The sequence below is a fragment of the Cinclus cinclus genome, chromosome Z (genome assembly GCF_963662255.1).
Source record: "Cinclus cinclus chromosome Z, bCinCin1.1, whole genome shotgun sequence".
NCBI classification, from domain to species: Eukaryota; Metazoa; Chordata; class Aves; order Passeriformes; family Cinclidae; genus Cinclus; species Cinclus cinclus.
Window position 1 is genome coordinate 23964155 of NC_085084.1, and position 20743 is coordinate 23984897.

The following is a 20743-nucleotide window of genomic DNA, read 5'->3' on the forward strand; positions in this document are numbered from 1 at the left end:
GAAGACCCACACCCCACATCCCTGGAATACTGCTCCTGACCAGGAATATACTGACCCAGCTTGACAGAGCCATCGGTGCTGAGAAGGATGTTGCGGCTCTTCACATTTCGATGGATCACACGGTTTCTGTGAAGAAAATCCAGTCCTTGCAGGCACTGGGAAGGAAAACAGAAACAGGAGGGCAAAAATTAGTGATGGGAGTTCATCACACAAGACGGGAAACAACTCTAAATGATTCCCCTTCCAGGGGAATGGGGAGTAATGGCAGAACACACGGTGCCATTGAGAGGAAGAGCTTGCTGCTCCAACACTAGCAGAGCAGGACCTTTCTAAGGAGAGGCATGTCAGCTTTTGAAAGAGCAACAGCAACTGCTGTTGTAGACTGGCCCCCCGCAAACCAGCCAGAATGACTGCTCCCGCAGTGGATGTGCCCTCCATGCAGAGGACAAACAAGGGTTTGCCAAGAAAGAAAACATCCCTCCCTTTGGTGTGAAGTGGGTTACTTTGAGGTGGGAGGCTGCATGACAAAGGATTTATTGTTGGCCTCAGCACAGACTTGGAAACATCACATCAGTCACCTTTCAGAAGCAAACGTCATCCTGGGTGCACTACTGTGCTTTTTGAGACCTGTGAGAAACGAGTTGCTCTTTCTTTGCTATTAATTTCAAATCCTACCACAAGCACCTTTGCTTTTACAGGCGATGAATGCAGCGCAGACAGGCTCGAGGTAAGCATTTAGAGAGGCGAAGTGGAGCATAGAAAATACAAACACAAGAGACAGAGCAAGGATTTAACAGCAGGAGATCAGAGTATAAGAACAGAGTACAGTGAATGCAGGCACACTGCCACGCAATTCACTTGAAAGGCTCTTGCTTGCCCATAGCATTCTAGTAATACAGAAACAAAGCTTGGCACATGAAATCTCTCCAGTTCTGAGCCCCAGTTTCCCAGACAATCCTGCCCAAGCCCTTGGAAGCCCAGGTGGGATCCCTGACCTCCCGACTGACAGCTGCCATCTCATCTTCAGATAGGTAGGTCTTGCTGATGATATCTCTCAGAGTGCCTCCATCCATGTACTCCATAACCAGCCAGAGTTCCTCATCCACAAGGTAGCTGAAAGAAGGAAACAAGGGCGTGGATATGAACGTGCATGGCTACGTTGCTGTTTGGAAACGACAAGGGTTGATTCTTGTTTCCGGGTCCCTTTCTGACAAGGACAGAATGAAAGGAGTAGACATTCCCTCTATGCCGTGCAGTGTTTGCAGTCTATGTCGTCTCAAGGAGAAAGGTACAGCTATGAAAAAGAGATGTGTTAGATGACCAGCAAGTGAAAAATGCAGTTTAGTAACAGATAAAAAGCCTCTCACACTATGTGTTTCTGGAAAAAAAAGCACCTAGTCTTCCTGGCATGCAAAGCAATAGAAAAGAGGGAACACAATCAAGGGAAATCCTTGTTAGTTGATCCGCATGTAAGAGGACACTTGAAATAAATCAAGCCCCAGAACAACATGGTGGCAGTGAACTTACAGGCTTACGATTCATGATGAACTTACGATTTGGTAAGATATGGGTGATCCAGGTTTTTGAACAATTTTCAAACTACGTGTGCCAGGGAAAACTCATGCAGACAAGATGCACTCTCTTCCCATCCATTGGAGATGAGAAGAACAATAAGAAGTAATAATTAACAGCTCTGTTTTCTGCCAGGGACCAAAGTGGGTTTTTACCTTGCATATTTGCAGTAGTAAACAAACAGTCATGGGACAAAAGCATGACTCACCAGTCTAAACAGTTAACCAGGTTGGGATTCTTATGCTTATTCATGAGCATGAGTTCATTGACTAGTAGTTCCTTCTCTTTCAGTCTGTGGAGATTTATTTTCTTTATGGCCACCTAAAATGACATTGAAATTCAGTAACTTCAGAAGTTGGTGGCACGAGACCACAACACACACGGAGTGAGTGATTTTGGAATGACACAGCCAAGCTGAGCCAAAGCACCTTGTGATTAGACATTGGAATAATTAGGAACTGTCATTCCAACAGCCCATTTCTCTGCTCCCTTGGAGGCCAGTTTCAGGATGTGTGGCCACCGACATTTTACAATGTCCACCTGGTAGCAAAGATGTCTTAACCATAACCCACAAGGCTCTGACCACATTCCTTCCTGGGATTCAAAAGTAATGCCTGCCTTGGTACTCGGTGGATACATCCTGGGCTGCAAGCGGGGCTTCGGGCTTTTAGGGATGCCTTGCAGGTCTCTCCCTATGTGCAGTTCCCAGGTGCAGCCCTGCAGATGGCTAAGGAACTGCCAGTAACATTCAGATGTATTTGCTGGCAGCCAGAAATGAGAATACAACTCTGAAGCTGTAGCCGCAAAGAGCAGTGAGATGTTCTAAGGCACCACCTTTGTTTTAGCAATTGAGAGCGAGCGAGCGCGTCCTTCTCTGAAAGGAACCGCTGCCCTCCTCACCTTCCTTCTGGCAGCTGAGAAGGACAAAGAATGGCCCAAATACAGTTTGCAGGCTGGTGCCAGTCTGTGCTTCTTGTGCCTTTACTGCACAGCTCCACCCAAAGCTCCAGCCACAGCTGACACCAGAGGGGAAAGCCCTCAAGAGCTGCAGAGTCTGCAGGGGCTGTTGACATTTACCTCTCTTCCTGCTGCCTTGTCAAGTGCCCTACAAACCTCTCCAAAAGTCCTAGAAACAAAACAAAGCAAGGAAAGGAGAAGCCATTTAGATCGTGGAGTGAAAGCCAGCCCAGGAAGTGCCTAAAATCTGCAGGATGCAGGAAGGGTCTGCCGGAAGGCAGCTGATGCATTTTCCTCTCAAGTGCATGGGCACTGGGCCTGTTCCTGGAGTGTTGGGGTTTACTGCCTTAGCTCAAAGACAGAGCTTATTCTTTCATCTCAGGCTGCAGTTTCTAAACTGTTGCAGTTCTTCTCCTGACCTTGGAGTATGTGCTTCAGCAAACTCTTGGAAAGAAATGTTCCTGAGAACCGTAATCTGACAGCTATCCTAGTGGGTAGTTTGCTTTTTCAGGCAAGCAAGATTCTTCTCCTTTCATTACTCTGGCTGTATGATCTGGAGATATTAAAAAGTGCTAAGGAAAATAACACAGAGCTGTCCCACACTGTAGAGACAAGGAGATCTTCCAGGTCCTGTTTCTTGCTGCAGGCAAGACCTTAGAAGCATGGAGATGTCTTTGACAATGCCTTTTGACCTTGCTCACAAATTCTGGCCAGTACTGAGAGGTTGAGCAATCTAACCTCAGTGTCTGAATATGTTTGCAGCTTGCCTGACTTCACACTTGATAGACATTCTACCAGCAAATCACCTGCCCATGGTTGTGTAGAAGTAACTGTGGTTGGACTCACCCGCTGCCAATGTTTTCCAGTTCATTGTACTTTGTTGCAGGATTTTTCATGTTCACTATTTTCCCTGAGGGAAACAAAATGCAAGATGCTCACTTTAAAGCAGAGATCTCAGCTTCCAGAAGATAAAAAAGGCAGCCCCACTGGGTGGGTCTCTGAACCCTTTGTGGTTGGCTGAGGAACAACAACAATAACCAGACAGATAACTCTGTAGCACAGATGGCCAACACAGAGAGTGATTTTCTACAGCAGTTCCTACAGGGAATCCTAAATGTCCCTGTGCCACCAAACTGAGGAGGAACATTTGGTACAGCTCTACTGACACATGCACACAACACACTGTCCCTCAGACAAGAAATACACCAGACGTACTCAGTAGCTGCAAGTACTTCTTAGTCTCCTTTGGCTGAGCAGCAGCTGTGTCAGTGCTGGAGATGAACAAACTGCCCAGGCTCCACTTCTCAGGCTGGGGAGCAAAGGCTCCACTAGACAAGGCTGCTGCTGCAGCAGGTTCAGTAACACTGCCTGTGTAGATCTGAGACAAGTAAAGAGTTTGTGTTAGAAAGGTGGCTGGCAAAGTTTTAATTTAAGATCCCTTCTCAAATGCAAGCCCACAGGAAGATGTTGTCAGCCACATGCAGGGCTCTTAAAATGGATTATTTGGATGGCCCCTTCTCAAACTGGTGGGTCAGTATCAAAGGCTGGTTTTACTCGAGTTCAGAGCCAGATTCATGTTCCATTCTCATGGATTTTCTGAAGGATGGCTGCCACAATGACCATTCCACTTCCTCCCCAGGGATTCCTTTCCCTCTCCAAGGGCTGCAGACATGCTTGTTCAAATGCTTTACCTCCTTCCACTGAGTCCTCTTTTCCTGGCCCATCTTCAGGACATGCCCAACCTGCAGCATCTCCGGTTGGGACAGCTCTTGTGCCTCACGCTGACAACGGGGCTTTTTCTTTCCAGTCATTTGCTGGAAGTCTTTGCGGGCTGGCAGGTGAGATGTCAAGGCTTCCACCTCAAGTCAAACAGAACAAAGCAGTCAGAGACTACAGCTTGTCCCTGTCAGCCAAGAGTCATTGACTGTGAGGAAAGGGAGAGAACAGATTTACAAGACTACAGACAGCTTGTTTCAATCCTCCGTCTGGGTCACCATGTCCCACTGTAAAAAATACCTCAAGAAAGAAGGAGTGCAGGAACAGGCCAGCAGGAATCCATTTGAATGACTGTTAGCCAAAAGGCCAAAGGACTAGCCTCACTCTCCAGGGCAGATGTTGTGATTCAGCACACCAGAAAATGTCCTTCAGAGTGGCTGTGATGGACCCTACAGCAGGATGGCACTCAGAGGCACCACCCCACCCCCTGCTACTCTACACTGGAAAGGCAAGAAGGGCAGAAACCACTAGTCTGGTGACTGCATTGGCTATTGCTTTTTTCACTCACTTGCTTTTGTACAGCCTGAAGCAGGGGATTATGTTTCTCTCTGATCATTTTTATTTCTTCCTCCAGCCTCTTCTCTCTTGCCTTCATCCTAACCTCAATTTCCTTCAGCTCTGCACTGATGTTGTCCTTGAGGTTCTGTAAAAAAGAAGTGAAATGTTTCTTGAGTGGAGTGTGTGTCACTTTTGCACTAACCTGGTTTTGTTGATCGCCTCTCTGCTGATGGAGATTCATCTCCTCTTGGACACTTCTCATGTCTTCCTTGTTCCTCCTCTTCACTGCCATGATGGCAATCTGATCTTCAGGCAGCTCTACTTGTGGCTCTGCCTTGATGTTCTGTAGACACAAATGCAGAGCAAGTCACAGGAAGCTGTCACCAGCTCAGCTTTTCCTCTTTCAGCCTCAAAATCAAATTCATTCAGCCACTTCTTTCTGCTTCCCTACCCACCTGTGCTTCCATTTTAACCCTCCCATCCCAGTGCTGATCTCTGCAGATTACAAGGCTCTGTGCTTTCAGTGCCTGTGGGACTCCTGGCCTCCTCAGTCCCAGGAGCTCTGTTTTTTGCTCCTGCTTCTGCCCTTCAGTCTGTCATCTGGTGAGCCAGGCTTACCTGGCCATTCTCCTGTAGCTCTTCCACCTGCTGCCTGAGCTGCTCTTCCTGCTCTGGGGCTGGGAACACCTCTTCCTGAGTCTGCCATGGCACCTCTGATAAAGCAATCTGCTCACGCTCTTTCTCTAGAAGGGCCTGCACAGAAAGCAAAAGAAGATGCGTTTCAACTTCTCATACAACACTTGTGGGCCAAGTCTCTAAGCCGGATGGGCTCACATGTTCCCAAAGCACTGTGCTGCTGCTCTCTTGCATCATTCTCTGCCCATGGGGAGGCACAGATTCCAAAGTGACACTGGCAGTACAATCAGGGTCCATCTGGGACTGAAGCTCCAAGAGCCTCTCAGGCAGCTGACAGGGAAGGTGTGGCATTTCTCAAGGGTCTGGTGAGGACCTCCCTCCACTTCTGCTGTGTCCCGTTTGTCTTTCCTTTGTGACTGACACCCCGCCCTGTCCCACGGCTCCATCCTGGCTCTGCTTCCATTGTGGGCTCACTTCTTGTGAGAGACACTTCTGGAGTTCATGTTTTCTTCAGGCCACACCACTAGTCTCCTGCCTTTCTGACATCTACACTCTTGTTAGAAATCCTGCTCATTCAGGAGATAAGGATGCATGCACAACTCCTCTGATGGAGGCCAGAGAGCCTCTACAGCCACCTCAGTATATGGAGGAGGACCAAGGCATTCATTCTTGCTCATTTGTCACCTGAGAATTCACACCAGTGGTAACAGAAACCCTCATAAGAAAGATGGGGGTTTCTCAACAGAAACCCCCCTCAACAAATGAACTTACACACCCTCAGGGGTTCCAATGAAGAAAATCATGTGCCATGTAATGGATGTATGACAAGAGTCACCAAACACCACCTAAAACATGGAATCGTTCCACATCACTAGGAAAGGGAGAAATTTAAAGAATAAAATAGGGCTTCAGGGCAGAAGAGGCAGGAGGAGGAAAACAACTCTGAGGGGGGAAAACAACCATCTCTGGAGGGGAGACATCTCTGACTGCTCGGGATCAGTTGATAGAACATGCCTCTCCTCTTCTGCTGAAGGGATGCCTTAAGGGTGAGCTTTGCACCTCCACCTGCCTCTAACCAGAATTGGGAAGAATCACTTATGGAAAAGTTAGATAGATGGATAGATAAATAGATAGATAGATAGATAGATAGATAGATAGATAGATAGATAGATAAATAGATAGACAGATCGATCTCACTTATATATATTCTCTTACTATACTTTCTGTTATGACACACATCAACTCTTGGAAAGCCAGTGCCCCATTCAGCAGCAATCTTGAACTTGCTGTCTTGTTGCTTCAGCGAACCACACTCTCGAGGAATCTGGAGGGTGTAGCAGCTTATGGAATGACATCAGACCCAGAGCATGGCCCTTGGAACTGCACTCTTTATGCATCTGCGCTGGGGCAAGATCTACTGTATGTCACAGCCACACGGATGGTGCTAAAGTGCCTGTAATCAGAATCAAGCTGAGCCCCTCCAAACTAATCTGACATCTTAGGACCAGCTGGAATGCAAAGGAGATGATTTAATGCTCAATTCCCAGACTGAAAACCTGATTCTATAATTGGGCAATTCTGGATCTGCAAGCTTGCCAGAAGGAAAAGGCACTGTTAAAATGACACAGACGTGCAAGGTCCTAATGGCCGACCTGGCAAGAGAAAAGGACTTTCAACACCCAAATCCCTGACCAAACTGCATCTTCTCGTGAAAAAAACAGTTCAGGAATAGTACATATGCTAGCAGCAGGAAGAAAATAAAAAGGCCTTCTAAAACCATAGAAGCAATAACCCAAGAGAGCAAAGGATCCAAGTGCCCCCTACTCCAGTGTCTAAAGCATCTGGATGCAGTGAGAGCATTCTTGGAATGAGAACGGCCCTTGCGGGGAGCACTGTCATGTAGGCATTTCTGGAAGTGAGCCTGCAAGGTTGCTGATGAGCCTCCCTTTCCCCTGCCTAAAGCTCCCGCAGCACCTCCTCATTGGGCTTGTGCTCCCACCTGTCCCCAGCTGCCGTGTCCTTCTCTGGACACGCTCCAGCCCCTCAATGTCTTTCTGCTTCAGATGGGCCCAGAACTGCTCACAGCACTCCAGCTGCGGCCACAGCACCGATGCCCAGCACAGGGCACAGGGCACTGCCCTGCTCCTGCTGCCCCACTACTGCTGACACAGGCCACCATGCCCTTGGCCTTCTTGGCCACCAGGGCACACGGCACCTCATGGTCAGCGGCTATTGACCGCAAGCCCTGGCTCCTTTTTGTCCCAGGCAGCTCCCCAGGTGCAAAGTTGCACCTTGGATTTAGGATGCAGCATCCGGAATTGCAAGATGCCTTTCCTGTTCTTAGCAACACAAGAAAGCAATCCAAGTCTTTCCGCCTTCTCCCCTCTCCAGGCTGCAATGCACATTTTCAAGGGCACTTATCAAGGCAGGCCACACCACAGAAAGTATCAAGAGACACATGTTGCCGCTGGGTTTTGCCTCACAAATGGGTCCAGAACTATGCCATTTCTGTCTCTTTTTTGCACAACAGACAGGACCAGGCCCACAAGGACTCGTGAACAACACAATCAACTCGTTGCAGCTAATCAAATGACAGGAGGACTCAGAGGGGACGCTGCTACTGAGCGCTCTGCCAGAAGAGGCAAAGGAAGGACTTGGCAAGAAAGGCACCAAATCTCTCACTTCTAGCGGCAACTCCACAGTGTGTCTCGGAAATGCTCCCAAGTAAGCACGGCCCAGAAGCTCGTGGGGACCAAGCACCCCAAAGAGCCTCTGGGGTCAGATCAAGCCTGTCTGTGCCTCCAACTCCTTGACCACACTCTGGAAAGGGACCGGTCTCTTCAGACCACACTGGCCCCTACGTATCCAACACGGCTGAGCTCAGTGTCTTGGACATGCTCCCTCCTCTGGGGCCGGGAAGCCTTCATGCTTCAGGCCGACCACTATCAGAATCCCAGCAAGCTGAGACCTAAACGGCACAGGTCAAAGCCTATTCTCCAGCTCTCACTGGCTGGGGGGATTGCTAGCTCCTGGCAGCATTCCAGCACTCAGCATCCTCAGCCAGCAACACCAAGTGCTGGCTGGTCAGGATCTTGCAGCTCTGTCTCGCACTAAAGACGGCACCAGCCACAACTGGCACTTACCGGCTCAGAATGCTCAGCTTCTTCGCTGATTGCCACAGGAGGCTTCTGGTCCTTTTGCTCCTCTTTGGCCTCATCTCCAGGAATTGAGAGAGTCACTTCAGAGTCTGTTATCGGTTCAGGGCTCTGTGGACAGAGAGAAGCATCAGGGACAGGCCATTGCCTATCATTCCTAACCTTATTTCTCTTCAGCTCTACAAGTTGCTCCACTAAGGCAAAATCATCAACTCTCATAGCAATGGGACTCTGAAGTCACTCCAGTCCAGTGAGGACGGGCTGACTGAACAGACGTGCACATGGCTCCCAATTCAGTAGTCCACCCTGGCTACTACCAGCAAGCAACCTTCTCTCTGAAAACTGGGCTTTGACTTGTGTAAAGCTCTGAAATGGAAAATTAGGAAATAGCCAGCTGTTGCTGCTGCAGACATGGAAAACTAAAACACTCTCAGAATGTCAGCCGGTGCTGCCAAAGGGGAGGAAGTCTTCAGCAAAAGCACTTCTGCTTGCTGCAAAAAGACAAAATGAGCGGGGCTTCTCCGACTGGCAAAGGAAGGAGCCCACCAAGCAAAGGATCCAAGTGCCACCTACTCCAGTGTCTAAAGCATCTGGATGCAGTGAGGGCATTCTTGGAATGAGAACGGCCCTTGCGGGGAGCACTGTCATGTAGGCATTTCTGGAAGTGAGCCTGCAAGGTTGCTGATGAGCCTCCCTTTCCCCTGCCTAAAGCTCCCGCAGCACCTCCTCATTGGGCTTGTGCTCCCACCTGTCCCCAGCTGCCGTGTCCTTCACTGGACACGCTCCAGCCCCTCAATGTCTTTCTGCTTCAGATGGGCCCAGAACTGCTCACAGCACTCCAGCTGCGGCCACAGCACCAATGCCCAGCACAGGGCACAGGGCACTGCCCTGCTCCTGCTGCCCCACTACTGCTGACACAGGCCACCATGCCCTTGGCCTTCTTGGCCAACAGGGCACACGGCGCCTCATGGTCAGCTGCTATTGACCGCAAGCCCTGGCTCCTTTTTCTCCCAGGCGGCTCCCCAGGTGCAAAGTTGCACCTTGGATTTAGGATCCGGCATCCGGAATTCCGAGATGTCTTTCCTGCTCTTAGCAACACAAGAAAGCAATCCAAGTCTTTCCGCCTGCTCCCCTCTCCAGGCTGCAATGCACATTTTCAAGGGCACTTATCAAGGCAGACCACACCACAGAAAGTATCAAGAGACACATGTTGCCGCTGGGTTTTGCCTCACAAATGGGTCCAGAACTATGCCATTTCTATCTCTTTTTTGCACAACAGACAGGACCAGGCCCACAAGGACTCGTGAACAACACAATCAACTCGTTGCAGCTTATCAAATGACAGGAGGACTCAGAGGGGACGCTGCTACTGAGCGCTCTGCCAGAAGAGGCAAAGGAAGGACTTGGCAAGAAAGGCACCAAATCTCTCACTTCTAGCGGCAACTCCACAGTGTGTCTCGGAAATACTCCCAAGTAAGCACGGCCCAGAAGCTCGTGGGGACCAAGCACCCCAAAGAACCTCTGGGGTCAGATCACACCTTTCTCTGCCTGCAGCCCCTTGACCAGACTCTGGAGAGGGACCGGTCTCTTCAGACCACACTGGCCCCGACATATCCAACACGGCTGAGCTCAGTGTCTTGGACATGCTCCCTCCTCTGGGGCCGGGAAGCCTTCATGCTTCAGGCCTGTCCCTATCAGAATCCCAGCAGGCAGGGACCTAAACGGCACAGGTCAAAGCCCATTCTCCAGCTCTCACTGGCTGGGGGGATTGCTAGCTCCTGGCAGCATTCCAGCACTCAGCATCCTCAGCCAGCAACACCAAGTGCTGGCTGGTCAGGATCTTGCAGCTCTGTCTCGCACTAAAGATGGCACCAGCCACAACTGGCACTTACGGGCTCAGAATGCTCAGCTTCTTCGCTGATTGCCACAGGAGGCTTCTGGTACTTTTGCGCCATTTTGGCCTCGTTCCCAGGAATTGAAAGAGTCACTTCAGAGTTTGTTATCGGTTCAGGGCTCTGTGGACAGAGAGAAGCATCAGGGACAGGCCATTGCCTATCATTCCTAACCTTATTTCTCTTCAGCTCTACAAGTTGCTCCACTAAGGCAAAATCATCAACTCTCATAGCAATGGGACTCTGAAGTCACTCCAGTCCAGTGAGGACGGGCTGACTGAACAGACGTGCACATGGCTCCCAATTCAGTAGTCCACCCTGGCTACTACCAGCAAGCAACCTTCTCTCTGAAAACTGGGCTTTGACTTGTGTAAAGCTCTGAAATGGAAAATTAGGAAATAGCCAGCTGTTGCTGCTGCAGACATGGAAAACTAAAACACACTCAGAATGTCAGCCGGTGCTGCCAAAGGGGAGGAAGTCTTCAGCAAAAGCACTTCTGCTTGCTGCAAAAAGACAAAATGAGCGGGGATTCTCCGACTGGCAAAGGAAGGAGCCCACCAAGCAAAGGATCCAAGTGCCACCTACTCCAGTGTCTAAAGCATCTGGATGCAGTGAGGGCATTCTTGGAATGAGAACGGCCCTTGCGGGGAGCACTGTCATGTAGGCATTTCTGGAAGTGAGCCTGCAAGGTTGCTGATGAGCCTCCCTTTCCCCTGCCTAAAGCTCCCGCAGCACCTCCTCATTGGGCTTGTGCTCCCACCTGTCCCCAGCTGCCGTGTCCTTCACTGGACACGCTCCAGCCCCTCAATGTCTTTCTGCTTCAGATGGGCCCAGAACGGCTCACAGCACTCCAGCTGCGGCCACAGCACCAATGCCCAGCACAGGACAAACGGCACATGGCACAGGGCAGAGGGCACAGGGAACAGGGAACAGGGAACATGGAACAAGGAACAGGGCACAGGTCACTGCCCTGCTCCTGCTGCCCCACTACTGCTGACACAGGCCACCATGCCCTTGGCCTTCTTGGCCACCAGGGCACACGGCGCCTCATGGTCAGCTGCTATTGACCTCAAGCCCTGGATCCTTTTTGTCCCAGGCAGCTCCCCAGGTGCAAAGTTGCACCTTGGATTTAGGATCCGGCATCCGGAATTGCGAGATGTCTTTCCTGCTCTTAGCAACACAAGAAAGCAATCCAAGTCTTTCCGCCTTCTCCCCTCTCCAGGCTGCAATGCACATTTTCAAGGGCACTTATCAAGGCAGACCACACCACAGAAAGTATCAAGAGACACATGTTGCCGCTGGGTTTTGCCTCACAAATGGGTCCAGAACTATGCCATTTCTATCTCTTTTTTGCACAACAGACAGGACCAGGCCCACAAGGACTCGTGAACAACACAATCAACTCGTTGCAGCTTATCAAATGACAGGAGGACTCAGAGGGGACGCTGCTACTGAGCGCTCTGCCAGAAGAGGCAAAGGAAGGACTTGGCAAGAAAGGCACCAAATCTCTCACTTCTAGCGGCAACTCCACAGTGTGTCTCGGAAATACTCCCAAGTAAGCACGGCCCAGAAGCTCGTGGGGACCAAGCACCCCAAAGAACCTCTGGGGTCAGATCACACCTTTCTCTGCCTGCAGCCCCTTGACCAGACTCTGGAGAGGGACCGGTCTCTTCAGACCACACTGGCCCCGACATATCCAACACGGCTGAGCTCAGTGTCTTGGACATGCTCCCTCCTCTGGGGCCGGGAAGCCTTCATGCTTCAGGCCTGTCCCTATCAGAATCCCAGCAGGCAGGGACCTAAACGGCACAGGTCAAAGCCCATTCTCCAGCTCTCACTGGCTGGGGGGATTGCTAGCTCCTGGCAGCATTCCAGCACTCAGCATCCTCAGCCAGCAACACCAAGTGCTGGCTGGTCAGGATCTTGCAGCTCTGTCTCGCACTAAAGATGGCACCAGCCACAACTGGCACTTACGGGCTCAGAATGCTCAGCTTCTTCGCTGATTGCCACAGGAGGCTTCTGGTACTTTTGCGCCATTTTGGCCTCGTTCCCAGGAATTGAAAGAGTCACTTCAGAGTTTGTTATCGGTTCAGGGCTCTGTGGACAGAGAGAAGCATCAGGGACAGGCCATTGCCTATCATTCCTAACCTTATTTCTCTTCAGCTCTACAAGTTGCTCCACTAAGGCAAAATCATCAACTCTCATAGCAATGGGACTCTGAAGTCACTCCAGTCCAGTGAGGACGGGCTGACTGAACAGACGTGCACATGGCTCCCAATTCAGTAGTCCACCCTGGCTACTACCAGCAAGCAACCTTCTCTCTGAAAACTGGGCTTTGACTTGTGTAAAGCTCTGAAATGGAAAATTAGGAAATAGCCAGCTGTTGCTGCTGCAGACATGGAAAACTAAAACACTCTCAGAATGTCAGCCGGTGCTGCCAAAGGGGAGGAAGTCTTCAGCAAAAGCACTTCTGCTTGAAGACAAAATGAGCGGGGCTTCTCCGACTGGCAAAGGAAGGAGCCCACCAAGCAAAGGATCCAAGTGCCCCCTACTCCAGTGTCTAAAGCATCTGGATGCAGTGAGGGCATTCTTGGAATGAGAACGGCCCTTGCGGGGAGCACTGTCATGTAGGCATTTCTGGAAGTGAGCCTGCAAGGTTGCTGATGAGCCTCCCTTTCCCCTGCCTAAAGCTCCCGCAGCACCTCCTCATTGGGCTTGTGCTCCCACCTGTCCCCAGCTGCCGTGTCCTTCTCTGGACACGCTCCAGCCCCTCAATGTCTTTCTGCTTCAGGTGGGCCCAGAACTGCTCACAGCACTCCAGCTCCGGCCACAGCACCGATGCCCAGCACAGGGCACAGGGCACTGCCCTGCTCCTGCTGCCCCACTACTGCTGACACAGGCCACCATGCCCTTGGCCTTCTTGGCCACCAGGGCACACGGCGCCTCATGGTCAGCTGCTATTGACCGCAAGCCCTGGCTCCTTTTTCTCCCAGGCAGCTCCCCAGGTGCAAAGTTGCACCTTGGATTTAGGATCCGGCATCCGCAATTGCGAGATGTCTTTCCTGCTCTTAGCAACACAAGAAAGCAATCCAAGTCTTTCCGCCTTCTCCCCTCTCCAGGCTGCAATGCACATTTTCAAGGGCACTTATCAAGGCAGACCACACCACAGAAAGTATCAAGAGACACATGTTGCCGCTGGGTTTTGCCTCACAAATGGGTCCACAACTATGCAGTTCTTTTGCCACACTGGACAGGACCAGGCCCACAAGGACTCGTGAACAACACAATCAACTCTTTGCAGCTTATCAAAAGACAGGTGCACTCACACTAGACTCTGCTACTGAGTGCTCTGCCAGAAGAGGCAAAGGAAGGACTTGGCAAGAAAGGCACCAAATCTCTCACTTCTAGCGGCAACTCCACAGTGTGTCTCGGAAATGCTCCCAAGTAAGCACAGCCCAGAAGCTCATGGGGACCAAGCACCCCAAAGAGCCTCTGGGGTCAGATCAAGCCTTTCTGTGCCTCCAACTCCTTGACCACACTCTGGAAAGGGACCGGTCTCTTCAGACCACACTGGCCCCTACGTATCCAACACGGCTGAGCTCAGTGTCTTGGACATGCTCCCTCCTCTGGGGCCGGGAAGCCTTCATGCTTCAGGCCGGCCCCTATCAGAATCCCAGCAAGCTGAGACCTAAACGGCACAGGTCAAAGCCCATTCTCCAGCGCTCACTGGCTGGGGGGATTGCTAGCTCCTGGCAGCATTCCAGCACTCAGCATCCTCAGCCAGCAACACCAAGTGCTGGCTGGTCAGGATCTTGCAGCTCTGTCTCGCACTAAATACAGCACCAGCCACAACTGGCACTTACGGGCTCAGAATGATCAGCTTCTTCCGTGACTGCAGCCAGAGGCTTGCAGTCCTTTTGCACCTCTTTGGCCTCATCTCCAGGAATTGAGTGAGTCACTTCAGAGTCTGTTATCGGTTCAGGGCTCTGTGGACAGAGAGAAGCATCAGGGACAGGCCATTGCCTATCATTCCTAACCTTATTTCTCTTCAGCTCTACAAGTTGCTCCACTAAGGCAAAATCATCAACTCTCATAGCAATGGGACTCTAATTCACTCCCGTCCAGTGAGGACGGGCTGACTGAACAGACGTGCACATGGCTCCCAATTCAGTAGTCCACCCTGGCTACTACCAGCAAGCAACCTTCTCTCTGAAAACTGGGCTTTGACTTGTGTAAAGCTCTGAAATGGAAAATTAGGAAATAGCCAGCTGTTGCTGCTGCAGACATGGAAAACTAAAACACTCTCAGAATGTCAGCCGGTGCTGCCAAAGGGGAGGAAGTCTTCAGCAAAAGCACTTCTGCTTGAAGCCAAAAAGACAAAATGAGCGGGGATTCTCCGAATGGCAAAGGAAGGAGCCCACCAAGCAAAGGATCCAAGTGCCCCCTACTCCAGTGTGTAAAGCATCTGGATGCAGTGAGGGCATTCTTGGAATGAGAACGGCCCCTGCGGGGAGCACTGTCATGTAGGCATTTCTGGAAGTGAGCCTGCAAGGTTGCTGATGAGCCTCCCTTTCCCCTGCCTAAAGCTCCCGCAGCACCTCCTCATTGGGCTTGTGCTCCCACCTGTCCCCAGCTGCCGTGTCCTTCTCTGGACACGCTCCAGCCCCTCAATGTCTTTCTGCTTCAGATGGGCCCAGAACTGCTCACAGCACTCCAGCTGCGGCCACAGCACCGATGCCCAGCACAGGGCACAGGTCACTGCCCTGCTCCTGCTGCCCCACTACTGCTGACACAGGCCACCATGCCCTTGGCCTTCTTGGCCACCAGGGCACACGGCACCTCATGGTCAGCGGCTATTGACCGCAAGCCCTGGCTCCTTTTTGTCCCAGGCAGCTCCCCAGGTGCAAAGTTGCACCTTGGATTTAGGATGCAGCATCCGCAATTCCGAGATGCCTTTCCTGTTCTTAGCAACACAAGAAAGCAATCCAAGTCTTTCCGCCTTCTCCCCTCTCCAGGCTGCAATGCACATTTTCAAGGGCAGTTATCAAGGCAGACCACACAACAGAAAGTATCAAGAGACACATGCAGCCTCTGGGTTTTGCCTCACAAATGGGTCCAGAACTATGCAGTTCTTTTGCCACACCGGACAGAACCAGGCCCACAAGGACTCTTGAACAACACAATCAACTCGTTGCAGCTTATCAAATTACAGGAGGACTCAGCGTGGACGCTGCTACTGAGTGCTCTGCCAGAAGAGGCAAAGGAAGGACTTGGCAAGAAAGGCACCAAATCTCTCACTTCTAGCGGCAACTCCACAGTGTGTCTCGGAAATGCTCCCAAGTAAGCACGGCCCAGAAGCTCGTGGGGACCAAGCACCCCAAAGAGCCTCTGGGGTCAGATCAAGCCTTTCTGTGCCTCCAACTCCTTGACCACACTCTGGAAAGGGACCGGTCTCTTCAGACCACACTGGCCCCTACGTTTCCAACACGGCTGAGCTCAGTGTCTTGGACATGCTCCCTCCTCTGGGGCCGGGAAGCCTTCATGCTTCAGGCAGGCCCCTATCAGAATCCCAGCAAGCTGAGACCTAAACGGCACAGGTCAAAGCCTATTCTCCAGCGCTCACTGGCTGGGTGGATTGCTAGCTCCTGGCAGCATTCCAGCACTCAGCATCCTCAGCCAGCAACACCAAGTGCTGGCTGGTCAGGATCTTGCAGCTCTGTCTCGCACTAAATACAGCACCAGCCACAACTGGCACTTACCGGCTCAGAATGCTCAGCTTCTTCTGTGACTGCAGCCAGAGGCTTGCAGTCCTTTTGCACTTCTTTGGCCTCGTCTCCAGGAATTGAGGTAGTCACTTCAGAGTCTGTTATCGGTTCAGGGCTCTGTGGACAGAGAGAAGCATCAGGGACAGGCCATTGCCTATCATTCCTAAAGTTATTTCTCTTCAGCACTACAAGTTGCTCCACTAAGGCAAAATCATCAACTGTCATAGCAATGGGACTCTAATTCACTCCCGTCCAGTGAGGACGGGCTGACTGAACAGACGTGCACATGACTCCGAATTCAGTAGTCCACCCTGGCTACTACCAGCAAGCAACCTTCTCTCTGAAAACTGGGCTTTCACTTGTGTAAAGCTCTGAAATGGAAAATTAGGAAATAGCCAGCTGTTGCTACTGCAGACATGGAAAACTACAACACTCTCAGAATGTCAGCCGGTGCTGCCAAAGTGGAGGAAATCTTGAGCAAAAGCACTTCTGCTTGCTGCAAAAGGACAAAATGAGCGGGGCTTCTCCGACTGGCAAAGGAAGGAGCCCACCAAGCAAAGGATCCAAGTGCCCCCTACTCCAGTGTCTAAAGTATCTGGATGCAGTGAGGGCATTCTTGGAATGAGAACGGCCCTTGCGGGGAGCACTGTCATGTAGGCATTTCTGGAAGTGAGCCTGCAAGGTTGCTGATGAGCCTCCCTTTCCCCTGCCTAAAGCTCCCGCAGCACCTCCTCATTGGGCTTGTGCTCCCACCTGTCCCCAGCTGCCGTGTCCTTCTCTGGACACGCTCCAGCCCCTCAATGTCTTTCTGCTTCAGATGGGCCCAGAACGGCTCACAGCACTCCAGCTGCGGCCACAGCACCGATGCCCAGCACAGGGCACAGGGCACTGCCCTGCTCCTGCTGCCCCACTACTGCTGACACAGGCCACCCTGCCCTTGGCCTTCTTGGCCACCAGGGCACACGGCGCCTCATGGTCAGCTGCTATTGACCGCAAGCCCTGGATCCTTTTTGTCCCAGGCAGCTCCCCAGGTGCAAAGTTGCACCTTGGATTTAGGATGCAGCATCCGTAATTGCGAGATGTCTTTCCTGCTCTTAGCAACACAAGAAAGCAATCCAAGTCTTTCCGCCTCCTCCCCTCTCCAGGCTGCAATGCGCATTTTCAAGGGCACTTATCAAGGCAGACCACACCACAGAAAGTATCAAGAGACACATGTTGCCGCTGGGTTTTGCCTCACAAATGGGTCCAGAACTATGCCATTTCTGTATCTTTTTTGCACAACAGACACGACCAGGCCCACAAGGACTCGTGAACAAGACAATCAACTCTTTGCTGCTTATCAAAAGACAGGTGCACTCACACTAGACTCTACTACTGAGTGCTCTGCCAGAAGAGGCAAAGGAAGCACTTGGCAAGAAGGCAGCAAATCTCTCACTTCTAGCGGCAACTCCACGGTATGTCTCGGAAATGCTCCCAAGTAAGCACGGCCCAGAAGCTCATGGGGACCAAGCACCCCAAAGAGCCTCTGGGGTCAGATCAAGCCTTTCTGTGCCTCCAACTCCTTGACCACACTCTGGAGAGGGACCGGTCTCTTCAGACCACACTGGCCCCTACGTATCCAACACGGCTGAGCTCAGTGTCTTGGACATGCTCCCTCCACTGGGGCCGGGAAGCCTTCATGCTTCAGGCCGGCCCCTATCAGAATCCCAACAGGCAGGGACCTAAATGGCACAGGTCAAAGCCCATTCTCCAGCTCTCACTGGCTGGGAGGATTGCTAGCTCCTGGCAACATTCCAGCACTCAGCATCCTCAGCCAGCAACACCAAGTGCTGGCTGGTCAGGATCTTGCAGCTCTGTCTCGCACTAAAGACAGCACCAGCCACAACTGGCACTTACCGGCTCAGAATGCTCAGCTTCTTCGCTGATTGCCACAGGAGGCTTCTGGTCCTTTTGCGCCTCTTTTGCCTTGTCTCCAGGAATTGAGGTAGTCACTTCAGAGTCTGTTATCGGTTCAGGGCTCTGTGGACAGAGAGAAGCATCAGGGACAGGCCATTGCCTATCATTCCTAACCTTATTTCTCTTCAGCTCTACAAGTTGCTCCACTAAGGCAAAATCATCAACTCTCATAGCAATGGGACTCTAATTCACTCCCGTCCAGTGAGGACGGGCTGACTGAACAGACGTGCACATGGCTCCCAATTCAGTAGTCCACCCTGGCTACTACCAGCAAGCAACCTTCTCTCTGAAAACTGGGCTTTGACTTGTGTAAAGCTCTGAAATGGAAAATTAGGAAATAGCCAGCTGTTGCTGCTGCAGACATGGAAAACTAAAACACTCTCAGAATGTCAGCCGGTGCTGCCAAAGGGGAGGAAGTCTTCAGCAAAAGCACTTCTGCTTGAAGCCAAAAAGACAAAATGAGCGGGGATTCTCCGAATGGCAAAGGAAGGAGCCCACCAAGCAAAGGATCCAAGTGCCCCCTACTCCAGTGTGTAAAGCATCTGGATGCAGTGAGGGCATTCTTGGAATGAGAACGGCCCCTGCGGGGAGCACTGTCATGTAGGCATTTCTGGAAGTGAGCCTGCAAGGTTGCTGATGAGCCTCCCTTTCCCCTGCCTAAAGCTCCCGCAGCACCTCCTCATTGGGCTTGTGCTCCCACCTGTCCCCAGCTGCCGTGTCCTTCTCTGGACACGCTCCAGCCCCTCAATGTCTTTCTGCTTCAGATGGGCCCAGAACTGCTCACAGCACTCCAGCTGCGGCCACAGCACCGATGCCCAGCACAGGGCACAGGTCACTGCCCTGCTCCTGCTGCCCCACTACTGCTGACACAGGCCACCATGCCCTTGGCCTTCTCGGCCAGCTGGGATCACACCGCCTCATGTTCAGCTGCTGTTGGCCGCAAGCCCTGGCTCCTTTTTGTCCCAGGCAGCTCCCCCAGTGTAGAGTTGCACCTTGGATTTAGGATGCAGCATCCGCAATTCCGAGATGCCTTTCCTGTTCTTAGCAACACAAGAAAGCAGTCCAAGTCTTTCCACCTTCTCCCCTCTCCAGGCTGCAATGCACATTTTCAAGGGCACTTATCAAGGCAGACCACACCACAGAAAGTATCAAGAGACACATGCAGCCTCTGGGTTTTGCCTCACAAATGGGTCCACAACTATGCCATTTCTGTCTCTTTTTTGCACACCAGACAGGACCAGGCCCACAAGGACTCGTGAACAACACAATCAACTCGTTGCAGCTTATCAAATGACAGGAGGACTCAGAGGGGACGCTGCTACTGAGCGCTCTGCCAGAAGAGGCAAAGGAAGGACTTGGCAAGAAAGGCACCAAATCTCTCACTTCTAGCGGCAACTCCACAGTGTGTCTCGGAAATGCTCCCAAGTAAGCACGGCCCAGAAGCTCGTGGGGACCAAGCACCCCAAAGAGCCTCTGGGATCCGATCACACCTTTCTCTGCCTGCAGCCCCTTGACCAGACTCTGGAGAGGGACCGGTCTCTCCAGACCACACTGGTCCCTACATATCCATCTCGGCTGAGCTCAGTGTCTTGGACATGCTCCCTCCTCTGGGGCCGGGAAGCCTTCATGCTTCAGGCCTGTCCCTATCAGAATCCCAGCAGGCAGGGACCTAAACGGCACAGGTCAAAGCCCATTCTCCAGCTCTCACTGGCTGGGGGGATTGCTAGCTCCTGGCAGCATTCCAGCACTCAGCATCCTCAGCCAGCAACACCAAGTGCTGGCTGGTCAGGATCTTGCAGCTCTGTCTCGCACTAAAGACGGCACCAGCCACAACTGGCACTTACCAGCTCAGAATGCTCAGCTTCTTCCCTGACTGCAGCCAGAGGCTTGCGATCCTTTTGCACCTCTTTGGCCTCGTCTCCAGGAACTGAGTGAGTCACTTCAGAGGCTGTTATCGGTTCAGGGCTCTGTGGACAGAGAGAAGCATCAGGGACAGGCCATTGCCTATCATTCCTAACCTTATTTCTCTTCAGCTCTACAAGTTGCTCCACTAAGGCAAAATCATCAACTCTCATAGCAATGGGACTCTGAAGTCACTCCAGTCCAGTGAGGACGGGCTGATTGAACAGAATTGCACCTTGCTCCTAATTCAATAGTCCACCCTGGTTACTACCAGCAAGCAACGTTCCCTCTGAAAACTGAGCTTTGACTTGTGTAAAGCTCTGAAATGGAAAATTAGGAAATCGCCAGCTGTTGCTGCTGCAGGCATGGATATGTTTTGGCTTTCACTCCTCCCAGGTTAACCTCCACGCTCTCCTGCCATGGGCTAAGATTACTGTTTTCTTGTCATTTCTTAAACACTTGGATCATCAAACGTTCTTTTGTCACTCACCTCAGATTTGGCAGCTATGTAGATATGTCTGAGGTGACCTGGAGTGGGCAAGGAAATTGAAGAAGTCTCTTTTAGACAAATGTCTGAACTGATGAATCCCACAGAGCCAGTCAACCCTATCGGAGAGCATTTTTTCATTCACCA